Source organism: Triturus cristatus, chromosome 7, assembly GCF_964204655.1.
Source record: "Triturus cristatus chromosome 7, aTriCri1.1, whole genome shotgun sequence".
NCBI lineage: Eukaryota > Metazoa > Chordata > Amphibia > Caudata > Salamandridae > Triturus > Triturus cristatus.
The window spans coordinates 1,016,064,517-1,016,091,542 of record NC_140590.1 but is presented as its reverse complement, the minus strand read 5'-3'; the positions used below and the strand labels follow the sequence as shown (position 1 = coordinate 1,016,091,542).

At 42.3% G+C, this 27,026-nt stretch overlaps 1 protein-coding gene across 3 annotated transcripts in view; it reads left to right on the top strand.

Moving 5' to 3' along the window:
* The window catches only part of SEPTIN8 (septin 8), a 311,451-nt gene that overhangs the window by 27,932 nt on the left and 256,493 nt on the right, over window positions 1-27,026 (top strand). The gene's annotated exons all lie outside the window — the stretch shown is intronic.

Here is a 27,026-nt window from a genome sequence, read left to right as displayed (position 1 = left end):
TAAAGGCAATGCTGCTTTCAGAAACCCTCTCAAGTTTAGGAAAGACCAGTCACCACAATGACCAAATGGGTTAAGCTTTGTAAGCCTATCGCAGCTTGTTTTGCCACTGCGTAGACCACTCCTAAAATGACTTCTTCGAGTTTCTCCAACCGAAGACCATGTAGTCTTTCAAAGGTGCAGTATTAGAAGCTATTAATTATGTAGCATGAAAAATTATTAAGAGGCTTATGAGAGAGCCACAGAAAAACACATAATGACTAACTACCACTACATTGAAAAAGGGTACAAACTGTTTCCTACAAAAAATGTTAAGAGCCACAAAGTCACAGTAATACTGAAAAAACAAGTACAATTACAAGGTTGCCAGTCAGCATAAGCCTAAGCACTGCCTATTACAAGTTCCTACGATATGTAACTTTTTTCTGGCACCAGAGTAGTTTCTTAAACTCCGTGCTCTTTTCAGGTTAAGAACTCCAAAAAAATGCGGCAAGCAATGATGGCTGAATAATGTGACCACTTCCAAAATTAAGTTTCTTTCTTACCTTGTATTTTTAAATCCATTGGTGGAACAAAGAAATGGGTCTCGCTAATTTCAAATAGGAACAACGTTGTGAGTGATGCACCGAGAATTTTTTTTTTTTTTAGTGACAACAGAACAGTATTTATGAACTAAATCACAAACTCATCGCTTTCAAGGTGCTGCTACTCCGAGTATCTGATGCACACGTGAAAGCAAATCATCTCCTATAAATAAAACAGTCTGGTATAGCTGTAAGCAACTGTGGCCGAAGAGTCTAAACCATTGTAAGAAATTGGGTGATTAGCAGTGAAGGATGCAATGCTGTCACAAGAAATATGCCCACAGTTGCCTCCTTACTGTGAACCAAGTACCCCATTGTAGCACTTAACCCTCTCAGGGTAGTGAAGTAGAGCAGTTCAAAGCCTACTTGGGGGAGGTGGTGTGGGCTAGTAATCTCCACCCTCTGGTATGCAACAACAACATTCGATAAATTATTATTCAGTCAGTCCTTTTATTACACACAAACGCACCCATATACGCACAGACACCTACTTACCTAAATACTATGCATTAATTTACAAATAAATACAGCAGGTAGATAAAAATACCTTTTGGTGGCATTTGCAAATTAGATTTGACAACTAGTCTGTCATGACCCCATACCACCTATATCAGATGAAACCTAGCAATATAAGGCAGTGCCATTTTAAATGGAGCGGTTCTTTTGGTCTTATGAACGGGTCACCAGATCTGTACATAAAGCAGGCCTATAAGCTTTATAAGGGGTAACCGCATTAAGAAATAAGACATTCCTATTGTCAAAGGGTCACCACATTTAAACATAAGGCAGGCCTATCGGGCTTGTCAATGCCTGGCCACATGAATAACAAGCATTTGCAATGCAATAGGTCTGCATTTACTCGAGTTTAAGCTATTGTCATTGTAAATGAATGCCTTTTTATTTATGTTGTTAAAACCAAAAATTAAAAGGCATTGTTATTTGCAATGTCAATAGCTGAAACTCGCGTAAATGCAAGACCTATTGCATTGCAAAGGCTTGTTTTAAGTGGCCTCCGTCGTTACGAGGATGTGTCCGTAAAGCATAATTTATAGGGGTGTGCCCTTCCCTCACGTTTTATAATTTATATAACGCGTTTTCCATCAGAAGCTGGCATTCCTGCGTCCCAGATTATTGCATGAGTTGCTCTGCAATGTACTCAATTTTGCAGCTGTAAATAACGCTAAATACTGGGTCATACCTATGATTTGTAAGTAAGAGTCTTTTTTTTAGATGTTAGCGGGTTGAGTATGCCGTCACAAAGGTGACGGATATCCCGTCCACACTATTACGGTCTCTACAGACTATAAAGGGATCGCAAAAAGGCGCCAAGTTCTAAATTGGGCCCTATATCTTTCCTGATCGAATGTATTGCCACTCATGATACCAAACGTGTATTTTGAAGTGCGCCGCGTTTCTTTGATGGTACTTTTAGTTAAAACAGCTCGCACGTCTTTCGTATTATTTTAGATGCCATTGGCAGGAGTGATTGTGCTGAGTAGCGCTCCAGACAGCGTGTTTTCCGGTGAGTTTACCGATTGTAGATTTTGATGTTAGAACAGGCACACATTTCATGGCGCCCTCTCTGGCTGGATTGCGCATTTTTGTAGAATGTATTGTGCTTCGGCGTGCGCTCCTTTCCATTCTTAACCCAGACTTCACCTGGTGGCATGCAGCCAGCAGAGCTCGTCTCTCTCGCCCAGAGGATGGCATCTGTGGCATTGCTTATGCGGTGGTATCTGTGCCATCGCACAACTTTATTATGTGTGCCGTAGTCGGGCGGGTTGTTGGTAATCTAAGCCACACAGGTTTAAAGCCCACAATAATTCACAAGTGCCCTGCAGGTGCTTGGATAGCCCGCGCTTTGTGCGAGTCCAGATATGTCTATGTTTGCCTGCTTGTAGAGCAGTTATCCATGACTTGTGTGATTGGAATGGCCTGTGCTCAGCATGTGCAAACATTCCCAAAGGGGCAGCTTTAACGACGGATGCGCCCAGCCTTTCACATTTGTAGGAATATTCGACAACGATCTTGACTGCAGTGCACCTTGCAAGTCTTTTGAGACAAGAGTGTTGTTTCCGGTGCCGCGGCTGTTTGAGTGTGTGTGTGTGAGGGCATGGGGGGCAGGGGGAGCATTGAGCGTTGTGGCAGTGCTTATCGGGCAGCACACGAGGACTACATGGTTATTGTGTAACTTAGAGAAAAGGCAGGGGGCCATCTGTTTTCACTCAGCCACGTGTTTATATTTGCATCGCGCTTTCACTTTAAGTGAAAGCGCGATGCAAAAAATAAATAAACACGTGGCTGAGTGAAAACAGATGGCCCCCATAAAGATAGGAAATTGGTTTGCGACAGTAGCAAAGCAGACAACCCTGTCCGGATCGGCCGGACGAAAAGGCAAAAGGGCGTCAACAAAAACACTCCTTTCCAATGGCAGGCCACTGTTTAGCATAGCATAAATGGTGAGGCCAGCCTATGGAAATGAGGGGCAGGGCTTCAAGCCCCCCTTCTTAAAGTCCTCATCCACAATATCTCTCGCCAGCGAGCCGCGCATACGCTGCAACGCTAGGCGAGACCTAAAAACAATAAAGAAAAGTTGGGAATCCCCATGAAAACCAGTGGAATCAACAACTATATTTAAATGCAACCATTACCATTAATAAAAGCATTGCAATGTCTCTTAATAATCATTGTCAATAAATCACTTTGTATAAAGTATTGCAAATCTAAATAACACGTGTTGGAGTCTTTCTTTACACTCTCAGGCTTCATACACTGTAGCCATAGGCCCAACCACTTAAGGTCCTGACACTCCCAACCTGTAGTGCAAAAGCTCCAGCTCCAGGAGTACTTGAAAAGAGAGTCTGCCCCGGCCATGACTCCATGGACCAGGAAGACAGAGTTAATTTTCTTTCAACACTCTTTTGGGGCTGCTGCAACTCCTGCAGACCCCCCTCCGCCCACAACACTTCAAATAGCATTGGTAGTGCCCCTATTCCTCCTTGGGACACCACACGATATCTTGCCGAAGCAGTGACTATTTGAACAGTGGGCTTCTCACGCTGTTCTTCCTGGTCTTTGTCAATGCGATTTCACCTGTTTTCTTCTTTGTTGTTTTTAATATTTAGTGCCCACGGTCTTTCATAACGTTGGTGCAGCGCGGGGAGCCCACTCCCACACTGCCCTGCAGGTCCCAGTCTTGTCTCAGACAGGTGCAGGAACAGCAGGTTTAGGTTCTGTGCCTCACTGCTGCCCCCTCCCCCCCCCCCCCCCCCCCCGGTCACAGTGAGTGGGGGGGCAGTACTGTGACATGGGTGTGCACAGTGGCACCACTCCCCTTCTCAGTGTCCCTGCCTCAAGATATGGGGTCTTTGAGCCAGAAGTGAATATTGGACTGGCTGGCAGAGCCTTTTTTTGTCATCTTGCGCCAGCCCTGGGGATGGGGTCCCCAGGACAAAAAGTGATTCTAGGGATAAGGCACCATGCACGCCCCTTCAAAAGAGATAGCAAAAATAGTTGTGCAGGCCCCCCCCCACACCCCGCCAGCACTGGCTCACTCTAGGGATATATTGAGAGATTAGGGCTGAGCACTCTGTGCTCCGTTTCTCGTCGTAGGGAGGTTAAAATAGACACTCTTCAAAGGGTGCAAAAAATGAGCACTGCTGGGTCAAGTTTCTCAATCTTGGGCTCGTTTTGCTCCTGGTTGTGAGTTCTAGCTACCTGGACCATTATTTGGCCTCCTGGCCTCTAAAGGGTGCCCTTTGCAGGGATCTAGGTTTAATGGCTCCCTTCATTAGTCTCCTCTCCTGGTTCTTTGTACTCCTCTCCTGCTGGTGGAGGCTCTTTGAGCAGCCCTTTCACTCCCGTAGAGGTCACACACGTCCGCTTTGGATACCAGCTTCCCGCTGCGTGATTTCAAGTAGGAAGGCAAGGTCAAATTACTTCAACACACCCGTTGGACGGGCTTGTTAGCCGCCAGCTGCCTCCCTGCAGAGAAGAGGACGAAGCATTCCTTACTGGCAGCGGAGCTTCCTGATGGAGCCCGCATGCCTGGCACCCACACTAAGATGTTTCATCGTGGATTCACTTCACCTGGGAACGATCCTTGATTGAAGGGTTTATCAGTTACCCTTAGAGGTTGTGGATTCCCTTGTTTGATTGGCTGTACGGTGGTTCGAGACATATATTGTGCTCCGTCTTTCATTTTGTCCTGAAGAAGCCTTAAACCCAAATGCCGAAACGCATCAACACCCTTTCATGAAGTTTCTTAAAGTTTTTTTAAAAAAATGTATTAAGTACACTGTATGCAGTCCTGATACCAACGAAAGGATTCCCATTTTGTATATACATACAGACTCAAGAGACTATCAGTTAGAGGGATTGTGTAGGAATTTTATGCACAGCCCTCAATATATATTTGTTTGGAATATATGAGGTTTTTTTGTTGGCGTTCTTTTTCTTATTTTTTTTGTTTGTTTTTTTTTGTGTCCCACCCTATTTGTATAGGTATTGTATTGTTATTGTATATGGAAGGGTTTGAATGTTTGATGCACTACACCATACAGCAGTACGCTTCCGGTATGGAAAAAATGCGTATATAACTGGATGTAGAACTGGATCAGAATTTTCGAGTTTCATCAATGATTAATTTATGTAATCATTAGATTTAGTATTGATTGTATTTTTTCGTGCTTCTCAGTTTCATATTTCAGGATTTGATTAGCCCTTGAGATGAGGGGTTATTAGGGCTTCCCCCGTTTTCGTTTTTCTACTTTCACTCCTAGCCAGCAGAAATCCTCCTGCCCACACTCTCAAGCTCCAGAGCCTCCTTGCTGTCTTACGGGGCATTTCAGCGGTATTGGAGTCCACCCCTTCCCTGAACTGGTGCTCAGGAGTATAAGGGGCCAGAGCCACTGGCCCTGGAGAGTCCCACTATTGCTAGGGGTCAGCAGGCGAGACCCTTACCAGGGCTTTAGGTGCATTTTCCTTCAACCTATCCATGATTCAAGTATTGTTGCCATCTAGGCTTGGGGTCTTGCTCATCATCTCTTCCTTGTGAAGGGATTTATAAGTATGGGTGGAAAGTTCTGCAGTCTAGCCAATCCTAGGATGCAACATCATCTCTCCACCCCTGTCCCAACCCTCCTGCACAGCTTTCTGGGATTATTCCCTAGAAAAACGTTCCTGTTTCAGATGCTGATTTTGAAAGTGAAAATAATGAACAAAAAGAGTGTAGGCATCAGATGTTATATGGTGAATATTCACATACAGTGCAGACGAAGATGTGACAGTCTGTATATGTTTGGAATGGTTTCTAAATAGCTGACAGAAAACCCATCAACGGTTTTGTCAGTGTGCTGAGAAAACAGTTAAACAAAATGTATTTAAAAGGAGAATTATCACAAACCGAACCCTACAACCATGCGCTTTTGCATGCACATCCTTGCTTCTACCATACACTAGCACAACACTTCAAAACATCACTGATGCACTCATTTTTTTCACAATTAACAAAAAAAGAAAACCAATGTAATGGCATCATTGCTTGTTCTGAACTGTCTCCAAGCTAAGAATGTCTTAACTATTGAGGTCTATAGAGCCACCAGAAATGTACAGCTATTCCAACAAGGAGCCACAATAGTATTGAAGGTATGTTCCACCACACGGAACTGAATCCTCAAAGCTACGGCGGTTCAACCAGTGAGAACTCTATGGGGCTGCAACAGGGCAATCCAAGGCCTACTACAATACCAACTATTCACCAGCCCCCTTCATCCCAGTGGCCAGATCATTTTAAGAGTGACTAGCCTGCTCTTATTAATTTTCCTGCCCAAATGTACATATGCATTTTTTTAAGTTAAAGAAAATGTTTATTGAAAATATTCATATAGTCATAACAACAATACTTCGTATACCGTCATTAGCCAATGTATAAGTACAAGAAAAAGTAATAAAGAATGATAATGTTATACAATAACCGTTGAAATAATGAAAAGATAACATATAAAAAATTGTATAAATACGGTCAAAGGTTCACAAGAATCTCACATATCAGTACATGTATATATCAAAATACAAAGAGAAAATACATAATTTAAAAGATACTATGAATTTGATAAGCTAAGCGGTGTTGTAGGAAAATAAAAGGAAGTCAGGGAGGCTTGGGAAATTCTTCAGATGAGGGAGCAGGTAGGAAAGATTTCTGCACGGAATCATTTAGAAATGGTGTGAGGGGGCACCAAAGGTGTAATCGTTTCATAACAAGAGAGATAGTGTGGACGAGTGCTGTATCAAGGCGATGATTGTGACACACCGCATACCACCATGCTAAATATGACAGTTTAGAGGAATCTTTCCAATTTTTTTAGATCTGTTGAAAAGCTATCGCTAGTAACAAATAAATGCGTGATAACTGGGATAGTTTTTTGTTCCAGTCTGGTGATAAACTGCCTAAGAAAATATTTGTAAAAGGAAGGGGAGCTGTAGTATGACGAATATTGTTGATTTGGCACCAAACCTGTTTCCAAAATTGAAAAACATGTGTACATGTAAAAAGCATATGTTTAAGATCAGTATCAATCTGGGAGCATGTCCAGCAAGTGTTGGGATTTGTGTTATGAATCTTATGTAGGCGGGTGGGGGTGAAAAACATTTGATTATAAATAAAAAAAAAAAGTCTTTGTGTTGTGCTGGCCGCTCTGGAAAATTTCCTAAGTTTTGTCCAAATTTTGTTCCACAGAGAAATAGTCTGTCCCTAGATCCAATTCCCATGAGAGTTCTATTTTAGTTTTGCCTCTGTTCTCTGGAAGCGTCATTAGACGGGTATATATGGTAGAAGCCCTAGGATTTATGAACAAAAGTGTGCGCCACGGGAAGAGGGGTTGGGTTAAGTGTATACATGAAGTATTGTGTTTTGCAAAACTAAAAACGTAGGTTTAAAGGAAGAAGGCAAATGATAAAGAGTTTGTAATTGTGTAAATTGAATTGTCGAATCCTGCTCGAAAAGTTGATGAACCCAGAGCAGGCCTTTGTTTCTCCAAGTCTTCCAGTATATAGGTTTCCTGTTAATAAGGATTTGTTTATTATGCCAGATTGTGGAATTGAGAAAAATGTCTAAGTTATGTGTGACGAGATGTGGTGCAATGGATAATAATATACAGAAGTGCTGAATAATAAGAGTAGAGAGTGTTTGTGGTTTACGGGTAAAGGAGAGGTATTCCTGAAATGAGAAGGGACTTAAAAGAGAGGTTTCAAGATCTACCCAAAGAGGTTTATCCAAGTTTTGGTGTGTGATCCAATTCGATAGTTGTCTTAACTGAAAGGCGGCTTTGTGATAATTGAAGAAGTGGGGGAAGTTGACACCACCTTCAGATTTTGGTCTTGTTAACTTTTTGTAACTCCATTCGTGATTAATTTTTTTAGCATTTCATAAAAAGGAAATTAAAATGGAGTTTATAATTTTTTTTTTTTTTTAGATGGAATGGATATTGGTATATTAGAAAGGATATACAAAAACTATGGGAGTCAACATCATTTTAGTTGTGTCTAGGCAACCCCACCAAGAGAGATGACGGGGATGCCATCCTGCCGTAAGCTGTTTAAGTTTGGCAGAACATTTATCCATATTTAGGGATATAGAAGTCTTTATAGAGGGAGGGAACCAAATGCCAAGATATTTTATATGTTTAGAATTCCAATTGAAATTAGAAGTCTTAGAATCATCCTTGAAGGTGTATTTGGTTAGGGAAAGTATCTCACATTTTCCTCTATTCAGTTTGTATCCCGATACCAGTCCATAGGCATCCACTTCTCCCAGGAAAGCTGAGTGAGGTTTGTGGCTGGGAAAGAAAAACTAAAATGTCATCAGCGTATGCTGCTAATTTAATTTGTTGAGGGTCTGAGATAAAGCCTGTGATTAAGTGGTTGTGACGAATTCTTGACGGAAAGGGTTCCAAGGCCAAATTAAAAAGGAAAGGGGACAAGGGGCAACCTTGAAGAACTCCTGGATTGAACCTGAAATAAGGAGGTAAGACTGTTGTGGATATTGCGGCTTTGGGTAAAGTAGGGCAATTAAAGAAATTATTCTTGGTCCGAAGCCAAACCATTTGAGAGCGTGGAAAATGAATGGCCAATACACTCTGTCGAAGGCTTTTTCCGCATCTAATGCGATAGCTGCTAAAGAGTCTGGATATTGTGATGATTTGGATAGAATGTCAAAGAAGAGGCATGTGTTATCAGTGATGTTGCGACCTTTTACAAAACCGGATTGTTCTTTGCCAAGCAGCAGGGGGAGATTTGGTTCTAATCTTGGGGCTAAGGCTCTTGAATGTTTTGTATAATCTACGTTAACTAAGGATATAGGCCTATAGTTCTTACAGAATCATGGGTCTTTATCTGTCTTTGAATTAGACAAATCAAGGCTTCGGAAAAAGAGCCAGTGGAATTGGAAGAAGTGATGAACGAAGAAATAGATTATGTAAGTGTGGTATTAGGAGATAGGCGAAATGTAAATAAAATTATACTGTAAATCCGTCAGGACCAGGAGCCTTATCTTTTTTAAGTATCTTTAAAGTGTTCAACAGTTCTGTTTGCGAGAGGTCAACCTCTAAAGGAGACAAATCTAGCTGGGGATTAATGTGTTGCTGAATTGTGGAAAAATAATGGGAGAGGTCTATATCTGAGGGTGTGTTTTCTGGTGTGTAAAGGGATTTGTAGAAGTGTACAAATTCTTGAAGTATTTCAGAGTCTGTGAGCTTCGGTGTTTGGTTGTTATCTACAATGGAATCAATACGGAGTTTATGTTGTTTAATCTTTAGGTAATTGGCTAGAAGTTTGCCTGATTTGTTTTGGCCACCATAGTATTTAGCTGAGGATTTTAGCAGATACAGGGAGGCTTGTTCAGTAGTGGATTCATTAAAGGCGGTTTTTGCATTGATAAGGTCCTTGAGGGATTCTTACGAATTGGAGGTGTGAAAGGAGTGTTCAAGTTGTTTAATTTTAGCTAGAAGAGTGTTGTGTGATATACGAGAAGCTTTATGTTTATTTGACACACATCTTATGATGAAATCTCGGGCAGTGGCCTTAAAAGCGTCCCATACTGTGTGAAAAGAGACATAATTTGTGAGATTAATGGGAAAAACTCCTGAGAAAAAGATACAAAGGACGAGTTGAAGCTAGGATCGAGAAGTAAGGAGTTGTTGAAACACCATTTTTTTGGTGATGTAGAGTGGTTCAAAATGTCCAATTGAATCAAAACAGGTGCGTGATCTGAAATGAGACTGGGGCCTATATCAGCAGAACAAACGCAGTGATTGGGAAATGTTTTTTTTTTTTTCTTTTTTTTGTAAAACATTTTTATTGGCATTTATAAACAGTTAGCGCTATCGCCTGTGCCTAAGTGTATATTATCATATAGGCTTACATAACAGGAGCGCCCAGTCGCATCCCTTTCGGTCTCTCAATCTCGTGGGCCCTCGGGCTTCTCGCCTCTACCCTGAGTTGGGCTGCAGGCATGTGTCCGGGATCTGCCTCTGGGTATGCCCTACTGGAGCGCGCAGTGGTCGCCTCGCTGCCTGGGGGCCGTGCAGTGTGAGTAATCCCCTGTAAGGGGTATCGTAGAGGCTATAGGGTTGCAGCCATTAACTAACCGTCAGCTAACTGGGGACAGATAAACTAGGGTAGGGATTTGGAAATGTTTTGTGAAATAAAAATATGGTCTATTCGAGATTGTGTGTGATGTGGAGGGGGAAAAAAGGAATATTCTCTTGCGGACGGGTTACAAGAGTCCAATAGATTCCTTTGTTGAATAGTTTGAGTGAAAGCTTTATGTGACGCATTCAAATGAAAAGGAGATTTAGAATTTCTGTCAATAAACCGGTCCATCACCTGCGAGAATTATGTTTTCTGAGGGGTATATAACCACAACAAAACATAGCGTCACCACAGGTAGGAGCGTATATGTTAAGCAGGGACAAGAAGGTCTTACCCAGCACGAGATTAGTAAAAACCCATTTACCCTCTGTGTCTGATTCCTGACAAACAAGCTTGACATTCAATGCTTTGTGGCAAAGAGTTACAACCCCATTTTTTTTACAATCTCTTGGTGAGAAAAACACTTCACCAACCCAATTTCTTTTGAGTTTAAGTGATTCACTTTTGTTAAGATGAGATTCTTGTAATAACGCAATATTAGCATTTAGTTTGGAAAGGTGGGACAAGATTCTGTCGTTTGATAGGGAAATTCAAGCCTCTAACGTTCCATGTAACAGTATTCAAAGACATGTATGAGATAAAAGTAATTAAAAAAAAGTGAACCGGTAAGATACTGTACATCATGAGCGAGAATACACGTGAAAAGTTAAACCAGAATAGCAATATCAAAGATTGTAAAAAACCTTCTATTAAGTACGAAAATGCTGATCATCAAAACCAATTGAGAGAAGTAAAAAGGATATGACAGAAAAAGAAAGAGGGATAGAGATAAAGCTACAAGAAGAGAGGATGTATAAGAAAAAGATAAATGATGGAGTATTACATAAGACAAGGAAGTGAATAAGAACATAAAAGCGATGATGAATACTATGAAAAATACTAAAGATAGATAGACCATACCTACAAGGAGTTAAAAACAATGAAGGGGTGGGAGGGTGAGACCACATGGAACGATGACACGTCCAGACTCCATGAGGTAGGGCAAGAGAGACGTCAGGATGTAGACAACCCGTAGGACATACTCGTTAGATAGATTGAGATGGACTCTGTAAAGAGAAAAGGAATGATTAGTAATATTGAACAAATTGCGATAATACGCACTCTAAAACAAGAATTTTAAGTTAATGGCCTAGAGTCCAAAAAATTGATTTAAGACTGTCAAAATCAAATGATTTTTAAGAAAGTAACTGTGGTATCTGCAATAGAAATGATACAACAGTTTAAGAAACCACAAAAATGTAAAGATCCGAAGCAGGATCATTTGAAGCGTGCATTGGAAGTGTCCATCTGTTCTGGGCAGTGCGCATTGAGGAAACTTCGCAATTTAATTGGGTCTTCGTAAGTCATGGTACTGTTATTGTGGGTGACCTTGAACAAGCAAGGGTGTAGAAGTCCAGATCTGGCTCCGATAGAACGTAATGCTGGTCTCATGTTAAGAAATTCTCTACGACGATCCGCCGTTGATTTAGCGTAATCCTGTGAAAAGAAAAGTTGGTTGCCTGAGAATGGTATTCGTTTCACGAGTTTGGCTGCCTGCAGGACTTCGAGGAGATCTGTGTATTCGAGAAAGTATAAAATGCAACCTCTGGGTTTTTTTGTGTTCGAGGCTGACAAATGCATCGGGCCTAGACGATGAGCTCTTTGGATGTTTAGGATGGTGCCTTCAGGTAAGTTGAGAAGTGGTGGCAAGAACTTTTGGAAGAAAGAGATGGGATCAGGACCTTCTGAACCTTCTGCTAAACCATAAATGCGGAGGTTATTCCTCCTGTTTCTGTTCTCCAAATTTTCAACTTGCTTTTGGAGGGTAGTAACTTGTGTTTGAAGAGCCATCGTTTTAACAACAGAAGAATTTAGCGCCTCAATAGATTGCTCAGCTATAGTGACCCTGTCTTCTAATTTCTTCCAGCCGTCTGTAAGAACTTGGATTTTAGAGTTTGTTTCCTCCACAAATGGTCTCAGAGTGCGGATTTCCTCCAGAAAAAGATCCATAGAAACAGAGGAAGATTGCTTCAGCGGAGAAGGAGGGTCTTATTTTCAACCGCTTTGTCGTAACCTTATTACCTGCCGATGAACCACTCACAACAGATGGAGCTGCCATTTTAGGGGGTGAACTCAGTGCTGGTTCCGTTTGGGCGAAGTGGGTATGAAATTTGGCACATATCAAAAGTGTTCGCTTAGAAGTTTGTTGTAGAGAAGAAAAAAACTTTTTTCAATCTGCCCATAGAAGGAGGTGAAATCAATAACAAAGTTAATGTTAATAGAGGCACAGACAACCCCTCCAATTAAGAATATGCAAATTAAGAAATGGCGCAAAATTAATATTGAAGTGTCATGACCTGGAACAAAAGTGATGACCACAGGCGTTAGGTGGATAATACACAAGCTGAAGGCCAAGACATATATCTGAAATACGTAACGGTGAAGGAATATCGGGTGAAATATGCAGTTGACAGCCCCAATTTTACAGAGATGACCAAAACATAATAGAGGTATAGCTAATTTCTGTTGCATTCTGAATAACAGTGTGGCAGCCAAACAACAAAGCACCATGCAGAGCTGTTGAAGCGGTCAAAGCGACATTACTGGAAGCCAGAGTTTAAAAATAGAATGCGGTTAAGGAGCGTATGAGGTGAGGGGAGGTACCGCTGCGTCATCCAAATGAGTAGGGCTGAGGTGAAGTTAGAATTAATGAAAAATGAACAGAACATGTAACAATTCTGAAAGGTGCCGCTTCATTTTCTTGTAGATGCTTGTGGCACAGGAAAAGAAACTTGAAACAGTCTCACAGTGTGGGTCGCACAGTGACGGTAATCTCTCACAGGACGCGAGCGGCGCTAAGATGGCGGCCGTCAAGCCGGTCACGAAGAAGTGAGGAAATATAAGGCTGAGACGCGCCTTGAAACTGCTGAAACTCGCTTCACCTTGTGGGGAGGAGGTTCTGACGTCTGCTCGTTCAGGATAGCCAGTCCATGCCGCAAATTATAGGATAAATGCCGTCAGTCTCCCTGCCGTCCTCATCTGAGTGACTGGAACGCCGCCATCATCCTTGGGCGCTAGCCACGCCCCCCTTACATATTCATTTTTGTATAGCACGGATATTACCCAGGCAAGGGTGTTGGAGCACTTTACAATAAAACAGATTTCATTGCAAACTTTTCCTACGATTACAATGTTAACCCAGTAGCTCCTTCTGTAGAGTAAGTTATTTAAATCCATATGCATACCTCATTGTGAAGAGCACATGATGTATGCTTTTCCTGTGTATAGCAAACCATAGCTTTGACTGTGTGCATAATTATGTCTAACCATTGTTCAGGATGGTGCTTTGGAACAGTCTAAAGTATTGTAGATTGCTCCTTGCACAGACTCTGCTACTAACTCCTCCCCCAAAGTCTCAACCTTGAACTACTGTGCTTGGATAATTGTGCACTTCATGCCTGTGCAAGGTAGGTTTATTTAGACATTTGTTTTACTTTTGTGACTCCCTGTATCCTGGTGGAACTAAGTGGTACCTATGATGTATATCAATAGTTAAGGTGAGCCTCTGTGGAGCCTCTCTCTTCATCTTTCTTTGGTGCACAGAGGTTCAAACTGTGATGCTGTGATGAGTAGCTGCAGTGCTTCATCTGTACAGGATTGCTTAGCCCACAGGAAGATACTGCCAGAAAGAAGAGGAGATTACCCAATAGATGCTTAATGATGAGCGGCCACAAATGTAATGACGAATTATTGCTCTTGGTTACTTTAATGGATCCAATGTCATTTCTGTGTGATCTGTCTAATTGACGTAGACTGTGACAATTGCTTAATACCCTGGGTGTGTCCTACATGGCCACAGATTTCCTATTCTCACCTATTCGGTCATTTGATCCCTGCGTGTATCGTTGGGCAGGAGGCGAGCTTTGGTCTGCCAGTCACAGGTTGTGTTGCTTCTTCAGGCGTGCGCTAAGTTCCAGGTTTCGATAACCGACCCATAAAACTGCAAACGCGGCCGCGTGAGCAGTCTTTGTATTTTTATTCACTTCAAAACGTATTCTGTACTTCGTCCATGCACGAGTCCCCTGTGCCCCTCGTGGTCTGATGGAGAGAGGGGGTACACCAGGACAGAATGGAGGCCGGATATGAAAAGAGTCCGCTGTGTGTACTTAAGCCGACGTTCACACACAATATGCTCCCTATAAATGGCACAGGAGCTGTACATGTCAAACCTAAAAGCTAGGCACTTCATTAAATGTCAAAACATGACCGTCTCAAGTTATTTAAGGCTGCTCAGTTTGCTCCAGATCGTGTAGTTAAAGTATTTGTGCACATGTAATATTTCTTCAGGGCCAGTTTATCAGTGCTGTACATTTAAACACAGCTCACATATTTTGTTTTGTCTTTGGTTCCTGGACAAAGACTGTTTTGTACGAGATCAGTGTCTTCTTTCCCAGCAAGGTTCTTTCCAATGACTTTCATTCCACCCCCCCTTTCTTTCATCCTTTCTGCTCTAGTCTCTTCCTCGCCTTGTTTCCCACTCCTCTCATATTCTTCTCCCCTGCTCCATTCTTCTCTAACAATCCATTTCTCACACACATTTCCTGCTCCGATATCATGCTCTCTCCTGTCATGCGTTATCCCTTACCCTTTACTGCAACTCCTTCTTTAATTTTTTTAATTCCTTTTTCCATTGGTGTTGTTTATTTTCTCCCTCATAACCCATTTCCCATTTTCTGGTTCTCAAGCGCCAAATCGTCATACGAATGACAATAGCGCTATGCAAATATAATCTCTCCACTGCAAATAAAAAAAACACTAGTGAAAAACATTGTCATTTACAACACCAATAGCTCTAACTTTCACAAATGGAAGGCCGATTGCATTACAATTGCTTGTTTAATGAGGCTTCAGTTTGTGAATGTTCCCTTACCCTATAGAAGTATTATTAAAATGGATGTTTCTTTTATGCGTACAATCGCATGTTTAAATGTTATCACTTGAAAGGTTTAGCAGGGCTGACGATTTATTTCCCTGTGTGACTGTTCCCGCTTTACCATCTGTTCCTTGATTCCCTTCAGTGTATCCCAACTACCTCACCTCCACCACGGTACGCAGTTTTAAGCGATTAGGGCAAACTTATTTGTATGGCAGCTATGAAGTGAAACTGTGCAGGGCAAGATTTTAAGAATAGTCTCACGTGGATTTGTACCTAGTTTATTTAACTGTACAATAAAGACCTCCTATGTGGATGCAATGCCCTGTGGATTATGGGGGATTACAGTGCTAGTTCTCTTTAATCCGCCAGCCTTAATGCCAGCATCAATCCAGTCAGACAATCTTTGCCACCAGTAGAAGCAGCCCATTTTGGATGAAAATATTTTAATTGAAAATAAGATGTGGCCGTCACCACTATTACTCTAAAAAGCAATGCTTGTTTCTATTTCTGTAGATTACACTGCATCAAATGGAACACCTTGGTGGTAGCTACGTTTGATTTTTATGTGGGCCTGGTGACCACTACGTTACACAGGACTCGGAGAATGGGATATATACTTATCTAGGATCCATAGTGCATGTGTTTGCATGAAGAAAGGCTTGTTTTATTTTCTCTTCGTATTGCTGCATTGAGATTAAGATAGCCGCTTGAAAGTGATGGACTTTGTGCCTGACTATCGCACTAGCCATGCCCAAAATGTCAATCCAGACCATTGCCCTAATGTTGATTTCCTAGAAAGTAGAATGTGAATGATGCCTAAGATATTTTCAGGTGTTTTTAAAGCTTCCCAGGGACTGTAGTATGCTGTTATAAGGGCGGTCCATGTCCCTTTAAATTTGAGACCTCTCCTCTAGTGTTCAGAGTACATGCCTTTATCGCTGCATTGACTAATGCATTCTTCACGTGTCGTTTTGCCAAGTTTTTAATTCTCCAAATGTTTGTGTCCATTCCAAAATCAGCAGATCCAGCCATGCTTATTTTTTTCTTGACACTTTAGCTAAAGTTAGTGCTAATTGCATGACTATGTCGAATTCACCATTGAAGGAAGTCCAGGATGAAATGACATTTTGTCCATTAAGAATTTATAGGGTGACGAATACCCCCTCTCACTTGCTCAACTCCATCACAAACGTATCCTATTCTCACGCTGCCTTTACATCATACGAAATTCTAAAAGGTGCCCTGCGAGAATCTAATCATAAAAGCACACTGTAATAGGCTTAGTTGCTTACATTCATCGGAAACCATTCCACTGTGCAATTAAACATGACCAATAATTTGAAACTCCTCTTTTGCAACAAACATCTCCTATTCGTATCACTCAAGCAAGATCTATGGCGCTTCTCTGTAAACTGAGGACTCCTTTAAAGAACTTAAGAATGTTTTTTTTTTTTTTACTAAGTCATAAGAAAAACGCTGATAAATTGTCATTGTCATATCACTTATGGTGGGCTTGTGTCTGCTTTGCTAAATGCTGAAATAAATTAGGGAGTGTAGGTGCAACCCAACCACCAATCGACCTCTGTGGTGCATCTTTCCTCATTACCAACAGCTTTCAAAAGCACCTCCGGTACCTCAATGCAATTTCTTTCCCCAGTCAACCACACGTTTTCCGGGATCCTTGTCATCTAGCTTCTTTTTGCTTCTTAACCTTTTCTTTAGTATGTTTATCTTCAACATTTGCTCAAATGACACCATATAATCTCAGTAAGATGTACTGAAGGCTCCGGGCTTGCTCATTGGCTTTATTAACAGGCTTCTTTTAAGTATTGTTGTCGTAATTTAATAGCGCCACTGGGCCAGTCTCACCAGCATTCCTTACTGTATTGTAATTGCATTTATATAGCGCTTACTACTCCTAACGAGGGATCTAATCGCTTTTCCAGCGAGTACTCTGGAACCTATAAAGGATTAGTGTTGAATTAGCATCCTTCTCTCTCTCCTTCTGTTTCTTTCTACTGACCCTCCTTTTTGGGCACGATTGTCAAGGCATATCTTTCCTAGCAGATTTATTAGAAAACTCCTTTTCTCTGTTTGACTGTTTTCCAATTAAAGCTTTGCTTAAAATACATTTCTGATCCTTAATGGCTACCTGCTATCGATGAAAGTCCTTATGCTGCGGAGCCACTGTTTTACTGTGTTGGGAACTGTCAATGTACTAAGACAGTGAGGAAGGGTGCCCTTAAGTCATGACATTTTGTGAATCCCTATATGTGTATCCTAAAGTTTGTATGTTTTTTGCGAAAAACTTCTGAACATAGTTAAATTAGCACCTCCGATGCGATGGCGAACGTTAAACCATTTCAGAGTCTGAGGTCCTGCAGCTGCTTCCCTTAAGATCCAGAATTTGGAAGGTGGAACGTTCTGCTTATTTTGACATATATAGACAGTAGATATTAGCTGAATAAGGGTGCTTGCATGTTGAATCTTTAGAGGTGGGTTCATTTGGTTTCCTAAAGTTGTGCATAACTCACTGGAGCTCCTGACCATTTTCTTAAGACCGTTACTCAGGGGCAGCTCCTCCGCTAAGGCAGAGGAGCGTCGCCCCACTGCTTTCAGAGCTGGAAAGATAGTGTTAATAATGTACAGGTTCGGGGCTGGAATAGGGCGGGGCAAGGCTAGTGGCACGGGGGAGGAGTGGTTTGCACATTCAAAGTGCACATGACTGCCTGGCCAGCTGTCTTGGGTCAGCCAATCAGTCATGCGCACTTTGCATGTTCCCCACCAGGCTGTAATAAACAGCCTGGTGAGGAACATGCACAGGCTCCCTGTCCCCGTATGAGTGGTAATCCATGGCACTCAGACCAATCACAGCGCTCCATTGCAGCGTTGTGATTGGGTAAGGCGAGTCTGTTTGTGGTTCCTGGTTCTGACACTTGCTGGAGAAGGAGACACAATGGCGGAGAGACATCACAGAAGCTGTAGGAGGTGTTTTCTTGGGGTATTTTCACCCCAACCCCCACCATTCCCGTTCACTGCCAGCCGCTACTGGTACTCCGCCATTCCAGTTCCCTACCAGCTGCTACTGGTATTACTTGATCTTCAGTGAGTAATGTAGGTACTAAAAATTAATTTTCCATGTCAGATTTGGCTGTGTTGCTGCCCACAGTAAAATATAACCGCCCTCGGTTCCAAAAACGTTAGGGTCCCTAGTCGAGAGAGACTAAAAGAAACATCTTGGTGAATGTGTTCTTTAACTTGAAATAAGAAAGTTAAGGAGTGCACATAACGTGCACATAACTGTTAGGTCTGTTAGTCTGCATGTTTAGTCAATCATTCATTCCCTTACTAGTTTTTAAAGACGTATTGAGTACATGTCAAAGATATCGATTTTGAATGAACCATTTACACTTTGTTTCTGCTAATCTGCTCTTTTGCACATGTATCTTCCATAGTTAAAACTCGATGTTCTTCTTGTATCCTGTTGCATACTGTATTCTATTGTCTTGTGATAAATATATAGTGCATACTACCTCTATATGAGACTGAAGCACCAGCATGCATGGGTAGCTCAATACACCATGTAGGCTGTGTGGTTGGAAGTGTGTTACATGTTGAAGCTGTGTGGGAAGTGTTTCTGTGTCATGTGTTAGGACCACTGAGGTGCTATTATCGTGAAGTGGGATGCAGCGCTCAGCAGCGTGATGGATGAAGAAATGTGAGCGATAGGCGCACAGTTATGTTTGTCAGTAGGCTGGGATCTTTGAGCCGCTGTGCAGGTCCCTTGATGGTGAATCTTATGTTCATAGCTCACTTAGCTGGTAGCTCGCGGCACTGCGTTGTCCATTCAGAGATATTTTGTTTACAAGTAATGGTCCTGAACAGGCATAGGGTACAGGGAGAACTGACGGAGAGATCCGCTGTGATGGACTCAGTTAATATCATCCCTTATGTGCCATTGTCAAGATGTCAAGAAGCAGTTGTAGTATGTTGCAGTCGGGGCCTGCAGTGGTGAACTAAATGAAACCCTCCGTTGACCTGCAGCATATGGCAATATCTTCAGTTATTCAATGCATGTTCGGTTGGTGATGAGACGTGTACTTGCTGTGGACTGGTACTGTACTGCCCTCTTCTCAGCCTTGTCTTATTTGAATGTAGGTCTGTCCAGCAGTAAGGAAATTCGTATAAAGCCTATAGTAACTACAATCGACTGCCCAACCACTGAGTGTTATGATATTACTAATATTGTGTGTTATATATTGTATTTCTGATGTAATTGCATTTAGATATCACTTACTACCCCACATGAGGTGTTGTAACGCTTTGTATTGGGCAGCATGCTGCAGCAGTACCCAGGGTAATTTCTGTTTTTGGTTATTGTGATTGCTTTTGCGCTCTTTGGGAAACCATGGCATGCATTTACTGCTGCTTCCATGTGGTAGGTTAAATTAATAGGAGTTGGCTTTGGTTCTTTAGTTGGGGGATGTGAGAAATTATGTATTGGTTATTGATTTTAATAGATTAGGCTGTTCATTGTTAGGTAGTTAGAATGCAGGGAATTAGTCTTAAAGCAGAGGTTGTGAACTTTGAAATGATGTGTGGGTAATTTGCACAGATACAATATTGGGGGGGGGGGGTGTTAAGGCAAAGCAGACACGTGACTTGCATTAGGCCATGCTCAGAGGGAGGAGGCATGCAGAGAATCGAAAGGAAGCAGACCTGGGCATTCAAAAGAAAAAAGTGAGTTGACAATCAGAAGTTTTAATCCAAGGCCAGTTTTCATGCAGGACTTTTAGGGATATTGTGGAGGCAGATGTTACCACAGTCAGTCAGTGAGAACTAACCAAAGATAATATTTTCAAAAGTCAATGCTTCTCTTTCCAGTTGAAGCTTCACTCTAAGACATCTGCATGCCATTGAAAAGTGCTTGTTCTGGCCTTCATCTGACCCTCTGTGTGGAAAAGCTTTCCACTGGTAATGTAGCGGCATAAATCCACGCGTTTGCGGTTTATTCTCATCCCTTGCTGTTTGGGCAGTAATAGACCGAGGAAAAAAACTGCAGAATATTGTGGAATGATTTGACATTTTCTTTTGAAATGATGAGGAAGTCTAATTTCTGTGGGCAATTACCATACTTTGTAACATAGTTACATAAAAATATACAAACATGGACTTCTGCAGTCTGCTTAGTCAGTTTACCGAAATTGTAGGTGGTGCAAAAACTGTTCTTGCTTAGTTGTCAGGCATGTAGGCTTAGTGTACAACTTTTTGTCCTGGTTACGTTGGCGAGTGTTTTTCTAAAATGGTACTGCCAACAGGACAGTTATTTTAAAGCACGCTGTCACCCTGATAAGGTGTCAGTACAGGGCTGCACATGTATTTCTGCTTCCTCTCACACTTAAATTTCAATCTCGTATAAAAGTATTATCACTTTTTATGTAGTGCTACTGCCTTCACCTGACAGATGCCTCTGGGTGCTGAGTTGCTTAAATTAGAGACCGAAAATAATTACATTAGGAGTTTAACTAGATAACAGGATATAAACTATTATTCAATGTCTATCCTATACTGCAGGATGCAGCTGACTACCAGCTTCAGAAGTAATATTTTGAGCAACTTCCTTAATTGCAGACAATCAGTTTTATCCCACAATGAGAATTCAGAATATTGTAATGTATAGATACCGAGAGTTACCTCCATGTTCCAGTCAGTGTACTATTAGTTTAATATGCTGTGTAGTCACTGAACAGAAAGCTCCTCGTGGTTGTAGTAGGGAGCTAGCTGCCATGGGTAGTGCATGCCTTTGCGCCTAAATTAGTTTTTTAGCCATGATATACAGTAATGCTGCTGTACAACATGCCTAAAAAGCATTGACACAGCCAATAGATATTGCATAGGCGAGACCTGTTGGCTTTGCCAGTGCTTGTTTTCAATTAACTATATTTCTCGGATTTACTGTTTAAAATTCTTTCTGCTACAAAGCTCAAGGGTTATAATAGTTAAAGTTAGGGATCCTAGGGTAAGGTGGATGAGGTAGACCCCAAGGGCCTTTAGATGGGGAAATTGGCGACTTGCTAGTCAGTGGTTTTTCTTAGCATTCACATCAATTAATCCTGGCAATTTTAATGTTCACCAGATACATATTTCTGGTTCATTGCCCTCCTTGTATGCTTTGATTTGCAGTGTATTTATTTAATGCAGTCGTTTTGTACAGTGAAGACCTGTTGCTTTACAGTCCCTGCAAAACACTAGTTTCATTCCGACCCTTGGTGGCTAAGTGTTTGGGTATGAGGTTGCCCCATAACTTGACATATATCAAAAATAAATGCGCGGCATCCTGAAATCCAATGGAACTGGGTCATGCACACAGAACAATGTTTCAATAAGAATCACTTGGATATACTAAATGATGCTTTGAGCTAGAACTAACCTTCTTATTGCCCTGCTGTCACAATCGATGACCTACAAAATCAAAAAAGTAATTATTTAATCCATCTAGATTTAATGTACATGTATATGCATCAATCCTTGTTTCGAAGGTATGAGCGGATTTCCTGGTTGGAGATAGATATATATATATATATATATATATATATATACATCTCACTCTAATCAAGAGGTGAACTTTGCACATTAACGCACCGTGTGTTTTAAAACTGAACAGAATTTTTTTTTTGGGGCACTTGAAATATCACAAACACTCACCGTACAGGCTGGAGAAGAATGTTAACCAGGACGCCAGTCTGTTTGAAAGTGAGTAGGTGTCCGTTCCGTCATAACAAAGATGGAAGTTTTACCTGCTGTTAATAATTTTTTTACAAACACAAGTTTTAAGGGGCCAGATTGAAAAAGGCCGACTAAGGCTGAAACACGGTGTGGGGGGTGTGTGTGTGTGTGTGTGTGTGTGTGTGTGTGTGTGTGTGTGTGTGTGTGTGTGTGTTTCAACGCAGTGCTAGTGCAAAATGAGTGCATAAATCAAACACAATACAGTGCACATAACATGTAGCTTTTTTAACCATAAGGACCTAATTACAGAAATAGAATCCAGTCAAAATAATAATTCAGATTCTTCAGTGTCCGGCATCAAATCCAAACATGATTAAGACCAATAGGTTGACGTTTCAATACCCTGCCGATAGTTAAACAGGGTCTTTCCTCAGGACAGAATAGTAGCAATCTATGGGAAGATAAAGGGACTGTCAGAGTATACTCCAGGATAAAAGAGAAAAACAAATCACTCAACCAAAGGTCCTAAATGAGGGATAACATGATGGAGCTCACCAGACCAAAGGCATAAAATAAAATAATGTGTTGTGATGGCAATGAAGGCCTATAAATAAGGGTCACAAATAACCTTAGAGATAGAAGTAAAGGAGAGAGGTAATGAGAAAAATTCTAAGTGTGAGCTGGCAAGAGACCGTATAAACTGTGTCTCAAAAGTCAATTTACACCTGTGGCAACATGCTTCAACCATGCCCGATGCATTGATGTGTTCCAAAATATGTATCCGTGCATCAGACCATTTTCAAGACTCCATGGAGTCTGCATAGAAACCACATAAAGTCTGTAAAATAAAAAATGATGCAATTGTGTGCTAAAATCCTTCTGATCACATGATTAATGCTGTGCACAAACCAGTCTCGAAGCCATTGTCTCAAGCCATTTTCAAAATTCCACGGAGTGCGTAAAAACTACATTAATTTTCATTAGTATTTTGTCCATCTTGTTGAATACTGCTAAGTGGAGTAGAATCAATTTGGCATGTTATTTATCCATCTGGATGAGTGTAATTTTTTTATAGGCCAGTGTCCTTTCTATCCACCTTGTAGGTTGGAAACTACATGTTATTGAAGTGAGAAGTCACCATATTTTCCTGGATCTCCCTTGCAAAAGGGAAGTTTGAGATTGGCTTGTACTTCAGGGTCTGCTCTGGCCTTCTTTAGGAGGGCGAACAATGATGGTGTGCTTCAGGAGTTCAGGTATAACCCACTTAGTTATACCTAGATACCTACATAGATGTCTTAGATGATCCTTAATAGAAATAGCAGAACACAGTTTGACTGATACATTGGAGGTTTAATCTTGATGACTTGTTTGATGAGTAGTTCTGGTTCTTCTACTGGCTCAAATGTTATTACCATTGCCTACCTTTTTGGTTGGTGTTAAGGAAGGGTATGGCAAAGCTTCTAATGTATTTGTGGTGGTTTCCTTGATTTGTGTTTTGAAGAAGTTGCGTAAGTGCTTGTGGCACTCCAGAGATGGACCTAAGGTGTTAGCATCAAAGGGTTTGACAGCTGTTTAAATATTTTAAGATATCTTTTGGTTAGTTTGAAGCCTCATTGATGTGTTTAGAATTAATTTGATGTGTTTTGAGTACCCCAATATGGGCATTTTACACATGGTTATGTCATTGATTGTTGCTGTTGAAAGTTAAATTGTCATCCATGTTTTTAAATCTCTGCGGTATTTGAACCTTGGCATTGTTGCAATCCTTGGAGACATAATGTATTTAATTTAGGTTGGTCAAACATGATCATAGAATGATCCAATCTTGTTTATATTTTATCTCGAAAGTGTGTATTGTTCATATGCGCTAGATTGAGGCTATAGCAGCTGTATGTGCGACGTCATGGATGAATTCTGTAGCTGATATTTTTTACTGGTACATCAACTCATAGACTAAAGTTACCTACCGTCAGTATTCTTTTCAAGGAGGGTTGAAGGTCTATTGTTAGTTCCTCAATTTAATTAAGTACAGTCTTGCTGTATGTTGACCGTCTAGGAATTCCATCAACCTGGTGTATACTATCTAGTTTCGAGGAAGATTATATCTTTGGATGGTACTGTCATCTAGTGTGTTAACTATATGAGCTTAAATTCAGGGTTCTTTAACACTCATGATTTGAAATTTGCTTTCTACAGTTAAGTCATAGGTTTCCAGTGCCCATTTTGTAGGAATGTTTGATTGGTCAATGTCACCCTTAGAGATGGTTTGCTGCCTGTTGAATCTGTTAGTTGCTCTGAACTGCTGAAAGTCCTTGAGGATAGAGCATTACTGTCAATCGTGGTTTGATTCTTACTGGCTTTCATATTTACCATCTGATAAGATAACTGTGACAGTCTGTGTTTTTGAAAATTCTCAAAAGCTTTTTTTCCATATTGAGTGCCACTTTTTCATTCAGACTCTTTTTAAACCTTTATGCTTTAACAAAAGTCAAAGTAATTTGACTTCCTATGTTCTTGTTCCTAAATTTTCACTCTCCATTTGAAATCGATTGCATAATTTGCATATTCATAGCCAGACTGAGTTTGTAACCTTCGTCTTAATAGTTTGTCAAGTACATTATCTTTGGGTTAACTGTGCGAGGTTAGGTAGAGCACTGTCACATGACTAAAGCAATTAACTGTTCTAGACTTCCCTGTTGTGTTAACAACACTGGCACTATCCCATCCATTCGGTTCAGGATCACGTGATCTGATCATTCCTTAAGTACATAAAAAGTGTGCTGTTGAGGAAATTATTGATTCTCCATGTGCACGGCCTTCGTGGCAGGAAGCTGTATGAATTGAGTCTCTTTACCTCCTTCGTGGATGTGCTTATCTCTGTACACCATATTGTGGAGCGAAGCCCCTTGTCATGTTTAATCGCTATCCCAGCTAATAAACAACTCTGCAAACTAAGTGGTCATACTTGAAAAAATTGACCCGAGACCCTCCATCCGAGCCCACGGACACCGATTCAGCGGACCACAACTTCAGACAATGGATCGACGACTGCGCCAACACCCTCGCCCCGATCAGGAAACCCTCAAACAGGCGAGCTGACACAAGAGCCATCTGGTTCAACGCCGACCTCCAGACTTCCAAACAAACCTGCCGAAGACTCGAAAAGCAGTGGCGTCAAGACCAGACACCCACGCAGCCCTGAAGAACGCCAGATGCAAGTACCACCAACTCATCCGATCCGCCAAAAGGACCTCCTTTAAGGAACGCATCGACAACAATGCACACAACAGGAAAGAGCTCTGTAACATCGTGAAAGAACTCGCCTCCCCCAGTTCCAACGACATCCCGCCGTCGCATGAACTCTGCAACTCCCTGGCAACCTTCTTCTACCGCAAGATCGCAGACCTCCACGACAGCTTCAACACCCAGACACCGACGACAGATGCCGACACCCCCGACTCAAAGGCCACCAAACACACTGACCTCCTGCAACAACGACGAAGACACCATCAAAACTATGAACACCATCCACTCCGGCTCACCCTCCGACCCCTGGCCCCACCACATCTTCAACAAAGCAAGCTCCATCATCGCATTCCAACTCTGAAAGATCATCAACAGCTCCTTCGAAACCGCCACCTTCCCGGAGAGCTGGAAACACGCTGACATCAACTCCCTACTCAAAAAACCCAAGGCAGACCCAAAGGACCTCAAGAACCTTCGACCCAGCTCCCTACTCCCGTTCACGGCAAAGGTAATTGAGAAGACCGCCAACAGACAACTGACCCACTTCCTGGAGGAGAATAACATCCTAGACTCCCCCCAGTCCGGTTTCTGCAGCAATCACAGCACTGAAACCGCCCTCATCGCCGCCACCGACGACATCAGGACCCTGCTGGACAACGGCGAAACAGCGGCCCTCACCCTCCTGGACCTTTAGGCTGCCTTCGACACCGTCTGCCACTACACCCTGCGCACACGCCTCCGCGACGCAGGGATCCGTGACAAAACCCTGAACTGGGTCACCTCCTTCCTCACCGGCAGAACTCAGAGTCCGCCTAGCCCCCCCCCCCTCCCCCCTTTCCGATCCGAAGCCACCACGATCACCTGCGGCATACCCCAAGGATCTTCCCTCAGCCCGACCCTTTTCAACATCTACATGGCACCCCTCGCTAACATCGTCCGAGCGCACCACCTCAACATTATCTCGTACACCGACGACACCCAGCTGATCCTCTCCCTCACCAAGGACCCGGCCACCGCCAAATACAACCTACATGAGGGAAGGAAGGCCGTCGCAGAGTGGATGAAGACCAGCTGTCTGAAACTGAACTCCAACAAGACTGACTCCTCCTCGGGTCCACCTCCTGCGCATTGGATGACTCCTGGTGGCCAGCCACGTTGGGAGCTGCCCCGACACCCACCAACCACACACGCAACCTGGGGTTCATCCTGGACTCAACGCTCTCTATGTCCCAGCAAGTCAAAGCGGTCTCCTCATCCTGCTTCAAAACCCTCCTCACCCACACTCACAAAGCACTCCACAACGCCAGATCAGCATACCTCAACGAATTACTCACCTTCTACACCCCGAACCGCCAGCTTCGCTCCGCTGACCTCGCCCTCGCCACCGTCCCACGCATCCACCGAACGACTACGGCGGCAGATCATTCTCCCACCTCGCTGCCAAGACATGGAAGACCCTCCCCATCCACCTGCAACAGACCCAGGACCTGCTGACCTTTAGGAGACTTCTCAAGACCTGGCTGTTCGATCAGTAGCTGCTTCATCCCCCTCCCCCTCTAGCGCCTTGAGACCCTCACGGGTGAGTAGAGCGCTCTACAAATGATTGATTTGAACCGTTTTTAGATTGAACGTGCTAACCTATAACCATCCTTTTCTATTTAAATGAACAGGTGTTGTGGTTTATCTCAGTATGGGGTGTGTAATAATTTTTATGCTTTGGAAGGAGACTTGGATCCACCTGAGTCTGCCAAAGCTAGGGGGGCTGCGTGGAGACCGCCTACACGGCTGGCTCTTATGCATCCTTTTGTGTCCTTTGATTCTGGATTTCTTTTTTGTGTGAAGACCAAGTC